The sequence below is a fragment of the Furipterus horrens genome, unplaced genomic scaffold (assembly GCF_987537825.1).
Source record: "Furipterus horrens unplaced genomic scaffold, mFurHor1.1.pri manual_scaffold_2, whole genome shotgun sequence".
Classification (NCBI taxonomy): Eukaryota; Metazoa; Chordata; class Mammalia; order Chiroptera; family Furipteridae; genus Furipterus; species Furipterus horrens.
The window spans coordinates 150,366,158-150,387,185 of record NW_028327172.1 but is presented as its reverse complement, the minus strand read 5'-3'; the positions used below and the strand labels follow the sequence as shown (position 1 = coordinate 150,387,185).

The window sequence follows — 21,028 nt, the reverse complement described above, 5'->3', positions numbered from 1 at the left end:
CAATCAATTGACTATGTATATGGGTCTATTTCTGAACATTCTATCCAGTTCTGTTCATATCTGTGCTTACCCTTTTGTCAATACCCCACTGTTTAGATTAATGTCACTGTATAGTAAGTCTGAGAATCAGGTAGTATGTGTTTTCTCAACCTTGTTCCTTTTTATAACTTTTAATTATTCTACTTCTTTGCCTTTCTATATGAATTTTAAAACCATGTTGTTGATTTCTACAAAGTAACCTCTTAGAATTTTTGTTGCTTTGACTCTGCAGATCAGTTTAGGGAGAATTAAAATCTTAACACTATTTAGTATTCCAATCCATGGACAGGGTATACTTTCCAACTTATTTAGGTTTTATTTAATGTCAGTTGTTTTCTAGTTTTCAAGAGTCAGATCTTAGACAGACTTCTTAGGTTTATACCTAAATATTTAATGTTTTTTAATCTATTACATTTGGCAAGTTATTCTTTGAATTTTAATTTCCAATTCTTTATTGCTAGTATATATTGTGAAATACTGTTGATTTTGTATATTGAAAACTGACTTTTCAAAACTCTTATTAGTTCTAATAGTGTTTTTGTAAATTCTTTGAATTTTCTATAAAGACTAATTTCTTCTATGAATAGAGATGGTTTTACTTCTTCCTTTCGAATTTATATAGTTTTGATTTCTTTTTATTGCCTTATTGCAATGGCTAGTATTTCCTGTACAATATGATCAGTGTTACTGAAACTAAGAGCATTGTATGTAATTCATGTTAGATTAAACAATACTGCTATAATCTCTCACTGTCCATTTCTTTAAACATCTTCTCTATTTATCTATGTTTTAACTTTGAAGCACACATTTTAGCACTTATTAACAGTCTTTAATACTTATTAACACTTAATGGTGCTATTAATTCATGTTTATATGCTACTAGTTCAGAACAAACATTTGCATTTCTAAAACTCCAGTAACATTGCCATCATTACTGCTATATCTAGACTGATATTTTCAAATCAACTTATTTTTCCTGGGGATATGGATGTGGGAGCCCATACCCAAGGCTCTGATGAAGGAAGAAGACAATACAAGACTTTAAATCTTCCACAGCTTGATCCATTCTGCACACTGTATTTTAGCTTTTGTCCCACATTTAAATCCTATAGGACCCAGAAATGATGTAGTGTCTTTCTCTCCCCTTCTACCTAAATGTGTATCACCAGAGTGACACAGATCATCTCCTAAGAGATTACCTGATATAAAAGCCTACCTGCTCATTCAGAGAAAGCTTTTCTGCTAATTAAATATCCTTAAAATGAGGGAAAAATCATAATCATAGTCTGGGGTACAATGGGAACAGTTTGCTTCTCATAGCACATAAACTGTCCTCATCCAGAGATTAATTAATTGCTATGTCTGGTTAGGCTTGAGCTGACCTTCCTTTACATACTTGAGCAATTTCAAAATTCCTGAGGGCAGAGACCTATTAAAAACCAAACTAATAAACATCACCAAATAAGGGGAACAGGACTAGGTCATTTTCCTCTGAGGGTGTTTGGTGCTCCTGCATACCTTCAAACCTATTCATAGGGAGCAGACATCTCCAAAACATCTTAGCAGAAACAGTGGCCACTAAAGTGTTCTTTTTCTTCCCACAGAGAAGTTTGGAGGGAGATCAGGGCTCTGTGTACTGTTATGGATTCTGGTAAAAAGCATTGGATAGTTTTACTCTCTCCTACTTTTCTGCTCTGTGATTCTTTCTAAATTTTATTTTATTTTTTGAGGAAAAAGAAGATGAAAATTCATTTTACTTAGAGGCACTATTTTACTTGTTGTGGCCATCCGCATTAGGAGCTCTTTCCCAGGAAGGTCTCAGTGTTTGATGCCCTTCGCTGTTCATGAAGAGACCTTCCTGAGGGATGGATGGCTTCAGATACCTCAGGGCTTTGGGCAATTTGACTTGTCTTTTTGTTATCTTCCCATAAAACAGGAAATGAGTTTGCATAAATGATAGCAATCTAGACAAAGATTATTTAGAAGTCAGCATTGGGCAAATTCATTGGAGAGCATGAATTTCTCCTATTCTTTAATGAAAATGAGAGGCACTGGGAACCTGACTTCCTTAATATTTCAAGTTTTTCTTCTCCCCTCCCTCTGTTTCTGTTTCCTTCTGTCTTTCCACTAAGTTTATTCAGCACTTGCTAGATGAATTTATTATCTCATTTAATCCTGACTACAAACCCTGCCAACGTATCTCTCATCTCTTCTTTTATTGATGAAGAAAAGGAGGCTCAGAGAGGATAACTAGCTCATCTGATGTCACACAGCAATAAATAGTAGAAATGTCATTAGAGTCCAGACTCATCAGTCTCTCAAGCCTGTGCCCTTTGCAGCACATCAACATGTCCAGCAGTTTTCATAAGATGTTAATATATTTGCCAACATTGATAAAGGACTTGATTATATTTTCTCTTAAAATACATGTCAGAGAACTGTTAAGTACCTGTATACAATTATTATTCTCATTATGTAATACTTTGCTTTTATGAAATGGTGACTTAAGTTGAGAAAATCTGTGAAGTGTGTGTGAGAGAGAACTAATTACATGCATGACATCTCATATACACACAAGCGGCTACATTTTGCAGCTTGTCTTATAAGACCAACAAAATTTGTGAAAGTACTTAGTGTTTATATAAAAAGAAATCAAATATCTGTTTTTTCTCGTCAGGATGTATTCAGCTATGGGGCCTAATTTTTCAGTGGCTCTAATCCAAGGATGCACTACATCTCATGAATGCCTATTTGTGTTATCACTATAGATTACACATTTGAAAAAAGTTTTTTTTCTCAAGGTAATATATTCACATGGACCAACAGACCAAAAAGAGAGAATTTGATTGTGGCAATTTTATGGAATACACAATTTGAAAACCTCTTGCTACAAAAATGCTATGTGAAATATAATTTAAAAGCCTCTCCAATGCTTACTGGAGCTCACAATAAGGTAAGGGATAAATTAGAGGCAGAAATGAAGTGTCTGAGAATCAAGTATAAGTGTGCATTGTTGCCTCCCAGGAATAAGGCCAGAGAGGAGTGTCGGTCTCAGTAATCTGGGTTTCACATCAGAGACAGATGATACAGCCTTGGACCCACATGAAATGGGAAGTTCAGTGAGACCTTTGTGGAAAGCCCATGTCTTCGAAGATGTATGCCCTTGGTAAAAAAATCCAAACTAGTTTGTCCTTGGCATGAGCTCTAGTGGGAAAGTAAACTATCCCTTGGGATATTTTAAACATGAACCTGTACCACATGTGAATTTGAGGTTTTTAATTTACCTGCGTAGTCTGGGAAACCCCAACCAGAGAATTTAATATTAAAATTGATCTCATATCGAAATAACCTCCACTCTGGGTGCCTGGTAGAAACAAGTTGAAAAACCTGTCTAGAGGGAGCACCTCAACCTAGGCAGGATTCCTACAGATAAGCTTCACTTAATCTGAACTCACAAACCCAAAGCAAAAAGCACGAGTGAAAGCAATCCACATGGGTAAGATACACTGGCAAAAATAAATAGCAGAAATAGGTAAACAAACTGTCTTAAAGAGAATATAAAATAATTCTACTTAATATGGCTAAAGACACACATGTCAATATTTAAAGAAAAAATAAGAGAACATGAGAAGAAAAGATAAAAGGACTTTTAGAGCCCTGACCAGTATGGCTCAGTTGGTTGGGCATCACTCCACAACACAAAAGGTCACAGATTTGATTCCCAGTCAGGGCACATGCCTGGGTTGAGGGTTTGGTCCCTGATCAGGGTGTGTAGGACAGACAACCAATCTATGTTTCTCCCTCACATCCATGTTTCTCTCTCTCTCTCTCCTCTCTCTTCCCCTCTCTCTAAAATAAATAAATAAAATCTTTAAGAAGTGAATTTTTAGAAGTAAAATAATACCAATGAAAAAGATAGTAATTTAATAGATCAGATAGTAACTCAAACAATAGGCTATGCAGAAGATTGAATGTTATTATGGATGTGAATTTTGAACTGGGAGATAAATTTGAAAAAAAAAGTCAGAAAGTACCATGGATATAAGAAAGAAAATAAGAGATATAAAATATTGAATGTAAAGACCCAAAATATGTCACATAGGAATTCTAATAAGGAAAAACTATAGAGACTTGAGGAGAGGCATTATTTTTATAAGCCAGGGCCTAATCATTTTCTAGAGTTGGTGAAAGACATGAATATTCAGATTCAGGAACTATATATAGTGAGACCACACCTAGACATGACATAAGCAAATGAAAAACAAAAAACAACAACAACAAAAAACCCAGAGTCAGATAACAGATTGTAAAGGCAAATGAGGAGAAGAGAAAAATTGCCTCTATAGGTATTACCACTATCCAATCAGCAATCTTCTCAAAGACAATAAATCAGAAGGCAGGGTGTAGCATCATCAACATACTGAGAGAAAATAACTGTTAACTCAAGTGTCTGTGCCAGCTAAAGACATCACTAGTCTCATTCTGAAAGAGTTTCCTGATAGCAGACGCTGGCTAAAAGCACCTTCTCAAGGGTATTTTTTAGTAAGAATAAAACTGAACCCCAAAGAATGAATGTGATGCAAAGAAACTGATAAGCATATAGGTAAATCAAAAAAGTTTTAATTGTTTAAAATAATAATTGATGAAATAATAATGCTGATTATAACACATTTTGGTGGTAAAACAAAGAAGATAGAGTTAAAATACCAGTTCACACCCAGATGTAAATGATCAGAGTAAAAACATTCTACTGTCCTTTTACTGTTTAGGAGAAGCATAGAAATGTTGATAACTTGCAAACTTTAAGTTAGGCATACTTTTAAAATTTTAAGGATAACCAATGAAAAAATAGGAATATTGTGTGTTATGTTTAACCTCCAAGTAGGTAGAGGATGAAAAGGAATACAGAAAACTTAAACTTGATTGATTTTTCAGTGGTAGACAGAAAATGAGAAACAATTAGTTAACCTTATTATACCCATTCTACAGATGAAGAAACTGAAACCTGACATGTTAAGTAGTAACATGTTCAAAGTCAAAAGGCTTGTAAATGGAGAATCTAAGATTCAAAGCCAAGTTCAATTCCAGAGCCTGAGACTGAGACCATTAAAACATACTGGCTCTCTAGAGATATGTTGGTGTATTGTGATGTATTACGCTGAAAGGAGGAAGATTTCACCGAATGAATCAGCATTCATTTTTCCTGAACTTAATTTTGATATTTATTGAACTTGGTTAAGCAGCTCCCATAATTTCTAGAAGAATGGCAATAGCTCTAAATAAACAATTAACTGCTCATTTTTCTGAAATGTTTTAAATGTTATATTAGTAAACTATGAAGAATTACTTTGCAAGAAAATGAATAATAAATATTGACACTTGGTTTCCCTGTGAGTTATGAGAAACTAGGACTTTCTTTTCATCTTTCCCCCATACATCATGGAGGTTTTTCCAAGGATGCAAACCTTGATGACACTTGCTGCCTTTCTGGGTACACTTCAGGTTGCCACTGTTAGGAAACCAAATCCAGCAGAGGCATACAGGAGCCTTGAGAGCCAAGCTCCCTACAAACCTGAATCAAAGAGAAACAGGTATAATTCAGCTACCCCTTGAGCAACCCAATTTCATGTGTTTTGAGAAAGCTCTGTCAAGGAAGGGATGGGAGGCCTTTTGGAATATCTATTCTAAGGGGCTCGGGAATAGAGAGCTACGAGGATGTCAGAAGTTGGCAGGAGTAGGTGCCAGCACATGACTTCTCAGCCAAATTGTTGTGTGGAGATGTATTGTTTGCCAACTTTTCCCCTTTATTCCCTCTTAAACATCACCCTCAATTAAAGGTTTATTACATACAATCCATTGTGAGGATCAAGTACAAGTCAGGATGCAGTACTTACATTTCTTTGTTTTCCACCAATTTTGCTGTGAGCAAAGGAAAATCTTCATCAAGCTTCGAGGCTTTAAAAACTGAAGAGAAGTTTTATTTTAAGCAGCTGCAGTTGCCCTAGATCCCTTCCCCATGCTGTTTGAACATGCACTGCTTTGTATTAATTAATATTTCCTGTGTGGTGGCAGCACCAAGAGAACACTTTCTGGAGATAAAATACAATCAAAAAATGTGGCTGCAATAAGATTGAGATTTTCCATGCCAGGGACATGGGCCCCTGGGGAAGCTGGCATCTCCATTAAAGAGGCTCATGAGAGCTAAGGGTTGGCCACAATCCTAATCCCTTAAGGGAAGAGAAAAGCTAAAATATCTGTTTTTTCTCTCTCATTCCCACAGTTCAGAACAAAGGGTCTAGGCCAATCCTTGATGATCCATGCTAGTAACAATAGATAAGCTAGACCCAGGATCCTTAATTTTAGTGAGTAGTTTTCCCTTTGCTCTACTAGAGGCCTCTCGCTGAACTTCTTTCATGTAACGGGGCCTTGAGATGAATACTGCCTTGGCTTGTTAAGACAGGAGGTCCACCTTTTGAAGACTCCCGTCTTTTGCAAAGGATGAGGAAAAGGACTCCTCATCTTTGGAGATGGACAGGTGGAAATGAGAGGTCCCCTGTTCTTTGGGGATGCTGGATGGGTGCAAGACAGGTGTATATTTATGTGTGTATAATTATAATTTGTATATGTCTATATATATAATTTGTGTGTGTGTATGTGTGAGTATATCTTTTTAAATAAGAAAGGGAGAAAAATTAAAGGAATAGGAAAGAGAAAATGAAGGTAAAAAGAAATTCTAAAACTTTCCGTATTTCATGAAATCAAAGACAAAATAGATTTTAAAGTAGACCATTATTTTACGTACCACTAAACAAAAAAACATGCTATAAATTTAGCTATGACCTGACATGGATTATAAGATGCATCCTGATTTGGGGTTCATTAAAATGTGAAAAAAATATACCACTTGAAATTGATGAACTGGAGGTTCTCCCCCTCCTGTTTTTTTTGCAATATCATTTGCAAGTGTTCAAGTAGCTGAAATATAACAGAAAATATTGTATTTGAACTTTGGCTATTATTTTTATTTATTTTTTTTTAATTTTGTATTTTTTTAATATGTTTTATTGATTATGCTGTTACAGTTGTCCCAATTTCTTTTCCCTCTGCTCCCCTCCACCCAATAATCCCCCCTCCCAATGGTTGCCCCCCCCTTGGTCCATGCCCATTGGTTGTGCATATAGTTCTTCTCAACATCTTCCTGTCTACTCCACTCCCTCCTACTATGCTTCTTAATTCCTGCATCATCTCCCTTCCTTTCCCCCCTTCCCTTTCCCCACTGACCTCCCCGCTGTATGTTCCCCATATCTATAATTCTTTTTCCACTCTCGTTGCCTACTTAGTTTGCCTTCGTTTCGATTCCCTAGCTTCTGTTGTTGGTTGTTGTGATAGTTTTCATTTTAATGTTCATAGTTTTGATCCTACTTCTTCTAAACCAGTCCCTTTAACATCTCATATAACAGTGGTTTGGATCTAATGAACTCCTTCAGTTTTACTTTGTCCTGGAAACACTTTCTCTGCTCTTCTATTCTGAATGACAGCTTCGCTGGATAGAGTAATCGTGGTTGTAGGTTTTTTATTTTCATTTCTTTGAATATTTCTTGCCAGTCCCTTCTTGCCTGCAGAATCTCCTTTGAGAAATCAGCTGATAGTCTAATTGGGACCCCTTTGTACATAACTCTCTTCTTCTCTCTTGCTGCTTTTAAGATTCTCTCTTTATCCTTAATTTTTGACATTATGATGATAATGTGTCTTGGCATGGTTCTCCCTGGGTCCAGTTTTTCTAGAACTCTCTGTGCTCCCTGGACCTGTAAATCTATTTCCTTCCCCAAGTTAGGAAAGTTCTGCTTCATTATTTTTTCACATAATTTTTCCATTTCTAGTTCTTCTTCTTTACCTTCTGGCAACCCTATAATTTGGATGTTTGCTCTCTTATAGTTGTCCCAGAGGTTTCTGAGCTTCTCCTCATTTTCCTCACTTTTTGTTTCCTCTTTTCTGCACTGGTTGACTGTTCGTTCCTTCCCTATGTTCCGATCTGTTGATTTGATCCCTGGTTTTTCTTCCCTCACCACTAGTTTCGTATGTGTTTTCGTTCATTTCACCAGGACTAGTCTTCATTTCTTCCCCGTCTTGATTAAGTCCTGCTGTTATTTCTGTAAGCTGTCTTATAACTATAGCTCTGAACTGAGCCTTAGAAAGGTTATCTGTCTGTTCATCCGTTAATTCATGTATTTGCTTTCTGGTCAGCTGCATGATTGGGATCTCTATCATTATCCCTGCCATCCTGGCAGTTTTTTGCTTCCTGAGCGGGGCTGTCACACCTCCTATGCTATCAGGGAGCAGAGTCCTGTGCACTCGTCACTACTGGGCGACACTTCTCACCACACTGTGGCGCTTTGTGTGTGGGGGCAGGGGTCCAAAATGGATTCCTGCCGTTCTCTCTCCGCTGAGAGACCGGGAGCCTCCTCCTCCGTCCCCATGCCTTCTGGGGCTCACAGCCCAAGGCAATGGAGGTCTGCCTTCCCTGGCGTTGGAACCACGAGCTGACAGGATTCGTCTGTAGCTAGGGGTGTTCCCCAGGTGCTTCTCGCCTCCCCTTAAATACGGGTGTCTGTGCTTACAGCAATCCCTCCGCTGGTTGCTGCTGCTGCCACCGCTGGCACAGCTTGACCTCTCCGCCCTGGCTTTGCCCCTTCTACCCATCTGGATGAGCACCACTTGTTTATAACTTCATACATTGGCCTTCCATGTAGCTTTATTTTCTGGAGCTTCTGGTTATTTCTGGTTTTGCGGTAGTTGTATTCCTTCTTAGTTGTGGAGGGAGATGGAGCGTGTCAGTCTAGACCTCCATCTTGGCCAGAAGTTCGAACTTTGGCTATTCTTAAATCTTGGGTCCTGTAATATTATTCCAATGCTCTTTGGAAATGGTGGGGTATTCCTTTGAGGCTGCAGCTTTTTTCCACTTAGTATCTAAAATATTTTTAACTTCCTCATAATACCTTTGCAAGCTTCAGAGGGAGGGTTAGATACTAAAAAATAAATCAGAGGGAGGCCTGGGTGGTTTGAATCAATCCATATAAATCCTTAAAATTAATCAAGCATTTATGAAAACCAGAACATGATTTCTACGAGACCTATGGATAGAGATGCTGAATTGTCTGTCATGTTTACATGTGTACTGAAACAAAGAGGGTTGGCATTACCTGTTTTGTCTTTGACCTTTAGTTCCTGAGGTATATTTACTACTAGCTTTCAGCATGAGTGGATGAGAAAACTTGGCATGAGGCAAATCTCTATTTGACCTGAAAAAAAATCATTTAGCTTTTCCTAGATTGCTGTAGAAAAGTTAGTTTACTTTGAGATTTTTAATTCAATCGAGTAAAAGATTTTTTAAAAGTAAAGGCTATTTTTTCTTTATCTTTTTAAATTTTATTTTCAGTTACAGTTTACATTTACTGTTATTTTGTATTACCTTCAGAGTATCAGCATTGTACAGCATTGCAGTTAGACAATCATAAACAAAACCTGTTTTTATAATAAGGTGAATGGTAGGGTTTATAGCAACATTTTAAATTATCATTCCTTACAGTTTTTATTTTGTAATTATATATCCATTTTATTAATGTACATTCTTTTTTTCTTTTTAATCCTCACCCAAGGACCTTTTTTCATTATTTAGAGAGAGGGGAAAGGAAAGAGAGAGAAAGAAACATCAATCAGTTGCCTCCCATATGTGCCTGGACCAGGGATCGGAACTCGTAATCTAGGTACATGACAGGACCAGTAAACAAACCTGCAAGCTTTCTGTTAACCAAAGTACGCCCTAACCAACGAGCCACATTGGCCAGGGCTTAATATACATTGCTTGTACTCAAATTTAGTTGTCTCTAAAGATGCTTCTTAAAGAATTTGTCTTTCCTTATGAAAAGCAAACACTGAGAGGGCAAGTAATAGAATAATGCAGAAGTAATTATTAAATTATAGAAGCAACCAAATTTTCAGAGACTGCTCTGGAGATAGAGCTTTGCTTTAGTCAGTAACTGCCACAGGCTGGGGTTCAATCTTGGCTAAGGAACATGACCCAGCCCAGACTGGTTCGTGTTGGGAACATACTCTGCTCCCAATGCAAGCTGAAGTCCAGTGCAGCAAGTATAACAGGTAGCTGAGAGATGGGATGAAAGACCACAGCCTTAGAGCTACAAAAACTAGTCTGGTAGTATCAGCAAGCTTGTGTTTTACTATTAATAAAATCTAATATTCACGGAGTACTTTTATATTATGGCCAACTATTATTCTAAGTACATTATAAGTATTAACTCACTATACCCTCACAAGACTCCTATGAAGTTGGTGCTACTAATATCCCTTTTCACAGGTGAAAACATAGAGGCCAGAGAGGTTAGTTGGAGACCCTAGAACACATGGCTAGAAAGTAGAGCTTGGTCAGTCTCCCAAACTAGGGCCTTTAACCTCAACACCATGGCTGCCTATTGAAACTATGGGTGAGAGAAAGGGTCTTAATGCCTAGGAGGTGGACAAGCAGAAGGGAGCTTCCCAATTCTCTAGGAATGCTGGGTGAATTTCCAGGAAGGGGCTTTGGCCTAGAAGACCCAACAAGGCATAAACCCAGCATACCTGAAAGGCTCTGGATCTTGAGGACAAGGCAGAGTACCAAAGTCAACAGGAGAGGCAAATACCGAGTCATGGGGCATTAGGCTCCATTGCCTGCCAACAGTTCCAGAGTTCCAGTCCCATCTAATATTGGTTTGTTCCTAGAGATTTGCTGAGGTTGAGCTAGTGGGTGAGGTCAGGGGCCAAGGTCAAGTGCCTTTGCCATTAGGAGAGAAGGCTGCAGAACCTGGGAACTAGGCAGGACCCAGCCCACCAGACTGTGTGCACAGAGGAGTACTGATTCCAGCAAATGCCTCAGGGTTCCAATTATACCTCATATCCCTGCGTTGCCCCATTTAGCTTTCCCGTGCGTGCTCTGGATCCCTAGAACTTAAGCCTGCTTCACCTATATAGTAAGAATGCTGTTAATCATTTTCATTTATTTGTACCTGTCCTTTTCCAAAAAGGATACAGTGTGGTGTTTTATTAATTATGTCCATATAATTTCCAATTTTCAGCATAAAAATAATTGCAGGCAACAAAAATCCTTGCCCTTACTTTATGTTAGGCTATTTTTAATCAACATTTTATAACTCATATAGTATATAAAACCTAGCATCAAGGTTATAAAAGTACAAAATCATATAGTCCATATGTATTTTATGAAACACATGGGCTTTATATGCTGAGAGTTACTGGAAAATCATTTGGATTTGGAGGGGAAAATAATAGGCATAACAAAATGACTTGGGCAAAGTATTTATGGGAAATTGATCACTCTAAAAATCTTTTATGATGGTCATTGTGCTATAATACAGTTTGAATTTAATGTTTTTATTCTCATTTTAGATTATATAATGGGTTATTTTATGGCATGAGTTTTCATTATTAAATGTAATATTGTCACCAACTTAGGTAATGTCAATATATATTAAAATACTTGAAACTCATAGCTTTCAGGGACAAGAATTATTTAACTTTCTTTTTATGAATTTGGCATTCTTTTGGAGGAAGTTTTGAAAATCTTTCTTTTTTTATTTGCCTACCATTATTTTCTCCTCAAGAACAGAAATGGAATCCAAGCAGCCATTGAAATGTTAGAGAATAAGACCTTGAAAACAGGATGACACTTGGTGAGAAAAGGGGCACAATAATACATCAAGGGCCCCACAGCTCATGCCACCAGAGAAATGACTGGGGAGAAATGCCTCAGGGAAAGGCTAGCCAGTCACGGTACACCTGTAATCTGATGAATCAGCAATGCCTTTGCTGAAAATGTTAAACTCATACAGTAGTGGGAAATACTGGTAGGCCTGTGACATGTAGAAGCCGGAAAGCACTCACATGGACTTTGGTGTCCTACTGACCTCCGCATGGTGTTTTTGTTGAAGACTCTCTTCAAATTAGGAAAGATCTAAGAAGTGAAAATGTATAATGTTATCTCTCCTCCTCCTATTAAGATAATTTCTTAATATGTAAATAGGTTTTTCCGTTATTCCACTGCTTTCTGAGCCCTAGTCACTCAGGAAGATACTAATTATGCCTCTGTTGTTCAATTCTTTAAATTACTTTGAACTGTTGTTGAATTATAGAAAGGGAAATACCGAATTATGAAAGAAACTCATCCTAGCTTTCTTTATTTAAAGCAAAATCCACTCACTTTTAATGCAGATCAATGTGGATGAGCAAACAGGGATAAAATTTTAGATGTTTTTAGATAGTGTTCGTGTAAGAATTAGAATTCTTAGTAATTTTAGATGATGAATGAGTATATTTTCATTGGAAAACAATTATATAATTCCGTTTCTTATATTGGATAAACTTAAACACATTTAAATACATTTTTATGTGTTTAAATTAATGCAGACTTTTCCAAGGATAATGATTTTTCTGTCAGCATCATTAGGTTAATGTCTACATACAGAACACATATACTAGAATAAATTATCCCTAAAATTACTTGTACAAATTCTTAAATTAAGATCTCTTTCTACTGGGTGGTTTCCTCCTACGGAGTGAAGTCCTCCATGTAGACCTCAATTCCAGTCTCTCTTCTCTGGAGCTATAAAGTTCAGAACACATGTCTCGGAGATATAACTCCAGGCCCACTATATTTTCTCCAGAAGGTCACTTGTACCAAGCTGAATATGTCATGGACATGATTGGACATACAGGCACCTGTAAAGGAATTTTAGCAAGCAATGGTGTTTTGCTTGCAGCAGAATGACACAACATCCACAAGCCTCTTTTTTAAATTTAATTTTATTTATTTTTATTGTTCAATTACAATTGTCCCAGTTTTTCCCTTGTTGCTCTCCCTGCCCTGCCCACACTCCCTCCCACAGTTAATCCCCACCCTGTTGTCCCTGTCCATGGGTCCTTTATACCTGTTCCTTGACTAGACACTTAATGAAGTCTTTTTTTTCCAAAAAAATTTATGAACTCAATGAGGACATGGCTTGCAGTGTGGCCAGCATAACTTCTGATGCTAATGTTCTGACTAATGAACTGAGAGATTCAGTGGTCAGAGGTATTTATTACAGTGTCAGGAGCCAATTCCGTGTGACCAGTTGGTTATAGCACTGTGATATCAAACAAGCTTATACACAGTTTGGAGGAAAACGTCCCTTTGGTGTCTCACTGCTCTACGTTGGCTGGCATAAGCATTATGGCTTTCAGCTCTCAAAGTGACCCTAGCAGAAATTATGGTGGATGGAATGCCATGTGCATCGGAAATAACAGCACAATAGTTGTGTCCATGTTCAAACAAGACTACAAAGAAGGAGAACTGACCCTGAAGTCAGTACTTGCTTTAGCTACCGATGTCCTCAATAAGATCATGGATGTGAGCAAACTCTCTGCTGAAAGAGTAGAAATTGCCACACTAACAAGAGAGAATGGAAAGATGGTCATCAGTCTTCAGAGTCCTCAAACAGAAGGAACTGGAGCAGTTGATCAAAAAGCATGAGGAAGAAGAAGCTAAGGCTGAGTGTCAGAAGAAACAAAAAGAACAAAAAGAAAAGGATAAATAGAAGACAAATTGGAAATTTTATAATTCGTTTGAGTACCATTTCAGTGTGAAAGCCGTCCTCTTCCACATTGAGAAAGCATTAGTTTTTTTAACCTGGACAGTGGGAAAGCAGGATGGTACCATTTGATTGGAACCTTGATATTTCTGTCAAGTTGAATGATGATTGCTCTTCATGGATGTTTTAATTTTCCTCCCGTTTTGGGGAATAAAACTTGGAAAGAATGGAAATGGTGAGGGAAATTTTTAAAAGATCTCTTTCTACTATAGCATAGGTTTTCTAAAAGTTGTTAGATTTATTCATATAATATGATTGATTTATTCATATAATATAATATTCATCAACTACTGTGTAAAAGTGCTTTTTTAAGTGCTTTGCAAATATCAATGCCAACCACAACCTAATGAGTTAGGTAACTATTGGTATCCCCATTTTACTTAGGAGAAAAGTGAGCTGCAGAGATATACAAAACTGTCCCAGGATTACAGAACAGGTTGAGATTGGAGCTGAGATGCAAAACTAGGCAGCTTGACAATGTCTCCCCAGTGCCTCCTAGAAGAAGGACCATGTTACTAAAGTTCACTTGGGGAAGGCACTCATTTTTCTGGTCTTTCCTTTCTTCTTTTGTAAAATGATGAAGTCAACTTTCAAGATCAGTAGGATCCACAACAGATTTGAGTTTATATAACCTTTAAAATTCTGGAATATCTGCAAAAATGGCAGATTGACCATACATATTTGATTTGCATTCTCCACTAAAATGACATTTAAATTCATATACATATATATATATATGTGAGGAGATAACAGTTTCAGAGATAATAGACCTAATGGCATGGAGATGAGCAGGATCCAAGTGCCTGCAGCCCACACCACCAAAGAGCAAGTTAAGCAGGGCCTTGAGAGACTCAGTGCTCCAGGGAAGTGAGGTGCAGCAGATAGTGGGCTGATGTCTGTACAGACCAGCTGGACTTCTAGTCCCCCCCCTACCTCACCTCCATTGTTTGAAGTCAGGTGACTGTTCTCCTCTCTTCCCAACTAGCCCTCATCTCCCTCTTCTACTGTTGCAGGAAATTGAAGGTCTATTGTTCAGAAAAATTGAAACAAAGAGGCGCCAAAAGCATGAACACCAAGTAAAGCAGAGGCCTAGGAGAATTGAGCTTGACTTTCTATATAACATCCTGGAAACATCGCCCCTACCTTAGCAGCCCAGGCCTATGACCACCCCCACCCCCTCCCATGAGGTTTGAGAGTGAATATTCTTCTTTAAAAAAACTGCATGGTCCTGAAGAAAAGACCTTCACATGTTATTTATTGCTTTTGGGAGTTCCCCGCTGAAAAGGACATGACTCCCTAGGGAACCCTCTAGTAAATACATCTGTTATCATTCTTTGCCCTCAGTGGACACATAACTCTTTCCAGTCAGCTTTTTTGTTGTCTTTTAAGCAGGAAAAAACAACCAAGAAAAATAGTTTCTAATATGGATGAGAAAGACTACACGAAACAGAACAAAATAAAAACAAAACTGCAGAAAGGAAACTCCAAGAAAAAAAGAGATAAAACAGGGAGCAGAAGAAAACTTCACAATATTTTGTTTGATAATATTAAACATAAGAAACAAAATAAGGTATTATGTCTCTAAAGCAAGAGCAAGTCTGTAACAAAAAGATGAGCAAGAGGAGAACGTTTCTTGGAAGTCAAAAATATGTGCACTGCATCAGATGCTCTTGCTTGCCCCTTTAACAGTCATCTCTGCTCCTGAGCACCTCTTTGCCTCCCCATGCCGAGACTACTGAGCCCAACAACTTGCTTTTCCAGCCTCCCTTGCACTTAAGAACTGGGCACTTGACACAGTAAAGCGAAGCCTGCTGCAGTGTCTTCCCAGTAGGAATGGTTTGTTTCCCTAATGAAAAACAAACCATGGGAGGAAGTCTCTCTTGTTTTAGCAAGATGTTGTTTGTCATAAGTGACCCCTGGAACTGTAGCAATCTTGGAGCCTCGCTAAAACAAGTATAAGGATTTAGCTAATTACTGAGGATGGCAGAGAAGAAAGGGGATAGAGCCTGGTCCTCGATGGCACCACTGAGCTCAGGAACTTACTCTGACCTATAGGGCAATGGGAAGATAGGCGTATATAGGTCCAAAGTTTAGGTGGAAGAGAAATGAAGCTTTGTCAGGAAATAGGAAATGTTGATATTGGGGGTTCTATGAGCACAAAATTGCCATAGTTCAGTCATCCAACAAAGAGTTTTACTATGGGTCAGGCCCTAATCTAGGTGCTAGTGAGACTGGAGTAAACAAAACAAATTTCTTGCCATTCTGGAGCTTACATTCTAGGTAAAACAGACAGGAAATTAAAAATAAAACAAAAATAAGAAATATGTCAAATAGTGAAAAATACTGTAGAGAATAATAAAGTTGGGTCAGAGAGATAACGTGGGTTAAAGGGGGTTGTGGGTATAGTAGTCAGGGAGTTGACAACTCGTAACTGGGAGTTGTTTAAAGCAGAGACTTGAAAGTAACAGGAGAGCAAACCATGTAGACAACGGAAGTGAGTTCCAGGCAGAAAAAATGGCAACTGAAGTGGCCGTTAGGTGAGAATGTGCTCAGTACATCTGAAGATAATCCAGAAAAGAGTAGTGAAGGGAGATAAACAACAGATGAAGTCAGAGAAGTAATGAAAGATGGAACCGTGTTAAATCTGTCAGGCAAAGTGGGGACTTCGCCTTTTGCTCCAAAGAGGTGACACAATCTTATGAAAGTTTTAAAGAACAAGTCTGTCAGTTGTATTGAGAATGAAATGAATGGGGTAAAGGTTGAAGGAGGGACGTTTGGAGGGTCATTGCCATAATCACAATATGAGATGATAGCTTGAACCAGGATGATTACTGAGCAGGTGGTGAGAAGTATTGGGATTCTGTATGTATCTGGGAGTAGAACCAGAACCATTAGCCAGATTGGCTGATGGATTTGCTGTGGCTTGTCAAGAATGACTCCAAGGCTGTCGGGCTGAACGAAAGTAAGAACTGAGTTGCCATCTACTAAAATGAAGAAGAGTGTGAAAAGAGGAGGTTTGGAAGAGGAAAGAAGTGTGGATATTTAACTTTGTAAGAAACTTTTTAAGTTTGGTTTTGCACTGTTTCCTCTTGAAGATCCAAGATAAGCAGTCAGTTGCATACACCAATATGGAGTTCAGGGAAGATGTTGAGGATGGAGATATTTCAGCAGGTCCCTGAAAAACATTGTTTTATTATAATGTTGATGAGAGAAAAAGAATCAGTTTCCAGCCAGGGCCACTGTGTGTGTGGAACTTCCAAGTCCTCCCCATGTCTACATGGGTTTTCTGTGGGTTCCCTGTTTCCTCCTACAACTCAAAGATGTTCAGTTAGGTGCATTGTTATGTCTACATCGTCCCAGTCTGAGTGAATGTGGGTATAAGTGAGTGGCCCTGTGATGGAATGGTGCCCTGTCCAGGGTTAGGGGTCCCGCCCTGAACCCTGAGCTGCCGAGGTAGACTTGGGCCACCTGTGACCTACACTGGAATATTTACAATCGGAAAATAATTAGCGTATTTGTTTTTATTAATCTTTCTTAAATGTATGCAGAGCTCATATTTATTTCAATGCTTAATATTAGAAGTGTTTGGGGTCTTTAAAAGTTTGATGATTTTTTTTGTGACCAAAAATATGCCATGGGGCCTTAACTCTTGTTTATATCAATTAGCCTGTGGTAAAACTGGGTATATAGTTCTGCTTAAAATCGCAGTTTCCAAGAATCTGTTGAGGATGTTAAGTGAGAACTTAGTGTCATTTAAAAGTGGTTAATGTACAGAAGGGATTTAAGGCCATGATGAAGGATGTGGTAACCTGGGGAGTGAGAATAAAAGGAGAAGCCATCTAAGGACTGAGCGCTAGGGAATCCCAACAATTAGAAAGTAGGGGGACAAGAAGAAACTAGCAAAGGAGCCTCCAAAGGAGCAGCTTGGGAAGCAGCTGATAGTTCAGACAGGAAGACCGAAAAATTGGCCACCAGATTTAGCAAGATGGAACTCGGTAGTGACCTTGACAAGGGTCCAGCTGTTCTAAGGAACAAAGAGAAAAAGACAGTGTCAGCAGTAACAGCTAATCTAGACAATCAGTCATAAGAAGTGAAGTGCAACTCTAACACTGCCTGTAGGGGTATGGAAGCCAAATGTAGGAAAAGGTCATTCAAAGGAAAATGAGAAACTCTGGTTTTACCATTTAAGTTGAATAGATATGCTCTTTGCAGCTCATATTTATTCGGAAACATGATAAATGAAGCTCTGTGATCCATTTCCCTGTCCAGATATCAGAGGTCTTTGAAAAGGCGAGCATACCAAAAAGGACAATGGAAGACAAAAGCACAAACTTCAGAATACAAATGTATCAAGTACAAATTCCAATATTATATACTAATTTTGATACCAAGTGAATGAACCATTTTGAATCTTAATGTTCTCCTCTGTAAGATAAGGCTATTTAATCATGCTTATCTCTTGAGATTTTATGAGGAATAAATTGACATATGGAAGGCCACTAGTACCGAATCATGCAAAAAAAAATGGTCAATAAAAACAACTATTACTGTTGCCATTATTATTAATCCATCTTAGGCCTGAGGTAAAGGCCACTCACTGTGATATGGAAAAGATGAAGTATTTGTTGACATGAACCTTGTTGGCGAAGGGACTGGCTTTGCCTGCAGTTTTAACAAAATTCTTTGAAAGTCATTTATTATGGCCTAGACCTTGTAAGAAGCAGAGCAGGGCTCAAGGCCATATTTTCTCAATATATTCCAAAACAAATTTCACAGACTTCTCTTAAACTCTGCTGTTTAAAACAGATCATAACATGTGTAAGGTTAAGATAATACCACACCCCTGGGATGCTGAGGGCAGAGAAGAGAACACCTTGCTGCCTAAGAATGCTGCCCAGCCAAGAAGTACATCTTTGTGAGGCATGGATGGCCCTAAGCTCACCCTCATCTTGTGTTTTTGGTCTAACCCTATGTATTCTTACTTTAGAACACTATGTGCACAAGGGTGTTGGTTTTGTTCTTACTGGTTCACAAACTAGAAAGCAGATAGCAAATGCCTAAGATATAATTTTGTGAAAGCACATCATGACTTTCTTTTTATTTTCACAGTAACTCAGACAAAATTGGAACATTTCTAGTTGAAATAGTCACATTCTTCACACTTGAATAAAATATTTGGAAATTGAGCAAATGGGTTCTCTGTCCTAAAACAATATTTACTTGTAGCTATTATTAACTTCATTCTTTTATTTAAATGTATGATTTTGAGTCCTGGGTCTGTGATTTTATTTTTTTCCAGCAGACCAGACTATGAAACCTATGGCATGAGGCACTTTAGCCGAGAGAATCATAGGGTAGTGTTGGTTTTGGATTTTGTTTTGTATTACAGTTTGTGGTCATTAAATGTATCAACATAAAAAATAATTCAACAAAATGGGTATTCCCAGAAGACAAGTGATTTCCCCAGAGAGAAAAGGAAATTTTATTAATTCCCAAATTTTAAAAAATCTCCTGATGCTACTTTAAAAGAACCATGGATATCCTTTTTCTTCACATTTGACACAAAGAAAAATTGGTTTGTGCATCTTGGATGCACAGTGAATGTGTGTTTCTTGACTTTCGCTTACATGCATTCTAGTTCTTATGTTGGGGGTAAATAGATTGTGAAATTGCTTTAAAATCATTGCCCTAGTGGCCTTACCCTTATTAGCATTTAACTATAATCTGAATGAAAATACATCCTGATAGGGGCATTGAAAATCATTTAAGGTCAGAAATGAGAGTTAATGACAATTCCTAAACACTTGGATGGATGTATTAGCCCATCTTGATTCTAACCTCTCTTTATTGTGAATATTGTACCAGAATTTTACTTAACAAATTCTCTGGGCGTGAAGAATTGTCAGTTTGGGCCTGAAATATGTTAAAGTATTTGGAGACACAGGAACAAGCATGTCAATGATAACACCCAACAGAGAACTTTATTACAATTAAAAACTGTGTAATGAATGAATCATCTCATAAACCTAACACATAGACATGAAGTTACTTAAAGGGTCAAGCTAAAAGGAACAGTAAGATTGCTTGTCATTATTTCCTAACAGCATTATACTCCCATCTCTTTGCTAACCTAACTTTGAACCAATAAAATGATGCCAATTACAGAGTTAACCTTTTTCAGCTCAGAGTTTACTGGGTGACTCTGCCTGGGAAGCTGAGCAGCCCTAGAAAAGTTAGTGTTTTCACTATAAAGTGGCTGAAATTTTAATGGTGAATCATATTAGAACTTCTAGATGCCATATTGAAATGTTTTATATTTGATTTAGTGAAAATATTTTATAATACTGAAAATATATTTTGAACTCAAATCTGGGTTCAAAAAATATAAATGGCATTTTCTCTGTTTTTATTATAACTGTCTGCAGTTCTTGATTTAGTAAAAGGAAGCCTTTGGAGGATTTCAAGTAGAAAAGTGACATGATTTGATGTATTGTTTAAGAGGATCACTCAGGATTCTATGTTCAGACCAGAATGAAGGGGCAAGGGCAGAGTCAAGGAGATCAGTTTAGAGTTACTGCAGTAATCAAGCTGAGAGATAATGGAGCAGCGTGGCAGTTGTGGAAGTGACAAGTGACAGATTCTGGGTACATTTTAAGGTAGAATCAGGAGTGAATGTAAATAGAAACAGAATAAGAGTTTTTAAGGATGACTCTAAGATTTGGGACTTAGGCACCAATTAGAAGAAAATCCTTGTAAAAGATATCTGCTAAAGATGTTATATTCACACATAAAGAATTCTTACAACCCATTAATAAGACAACAAATAAGCCATTTTTTTAAATGGCAGAAGATTTGAACAAGCATTCCACTATATATATATATGGCAAATGAGAATATAGGAAGACTCCTGTAACAGAACCCCTGGGTCTGCTCCGACTGAAACAGAACCCACGGGCTGTTTAGTTAGGGGCCCGATTGCCCGCCGCCAGAATCGTAACTCTGAATACCAGAGTTTGGGGAAAAGAAAAAGAATTGTTTATTTACACAAAGTCCTGCCTCCCCCTCCCAGACCTGGCCAGTCTTACGGAAGTCAGAAACACCGTTTCCCTACTTCCTAGGCACAGTTCAGCTTTACCTGTAGCTGCCAATCACTCAGTTCTGATTGGGGAGGTCCTTTCTGTGCTGTGGTGCCCTCCAGCTCTCAATGCAGGACCGCCTGGATTCTCAGCCTCCTTGCAAACTGCCTTCTTCCTGCAAACCGCATGGATCTCCTCTCCTTCTCCAAGCAGCCTGGC

The 21,028-nt window shown here is 38.0% G+C and overlaps 1 protein-coding gene and 1 pseudogene across 4 annotated transcripts in view; both read left to right on the top strand.

Moving 5' to 3' along the window:
• PRTFDC1 (phosphoribosyl transferase domain containing 1) overlaps positions 1-21,028 on the top strand; it is a 94,662-nt gene that overhangs the window by 14,931 nt on the left and 58,703 nt on the right. The gene's annotated exons all lie outside the window — the stretch shown is intronic.
• LOC150019719 (proteasome subunit alpha type-4-like) lies at positions 12,624-13,794 on the top strand (annotated as a pseudogene).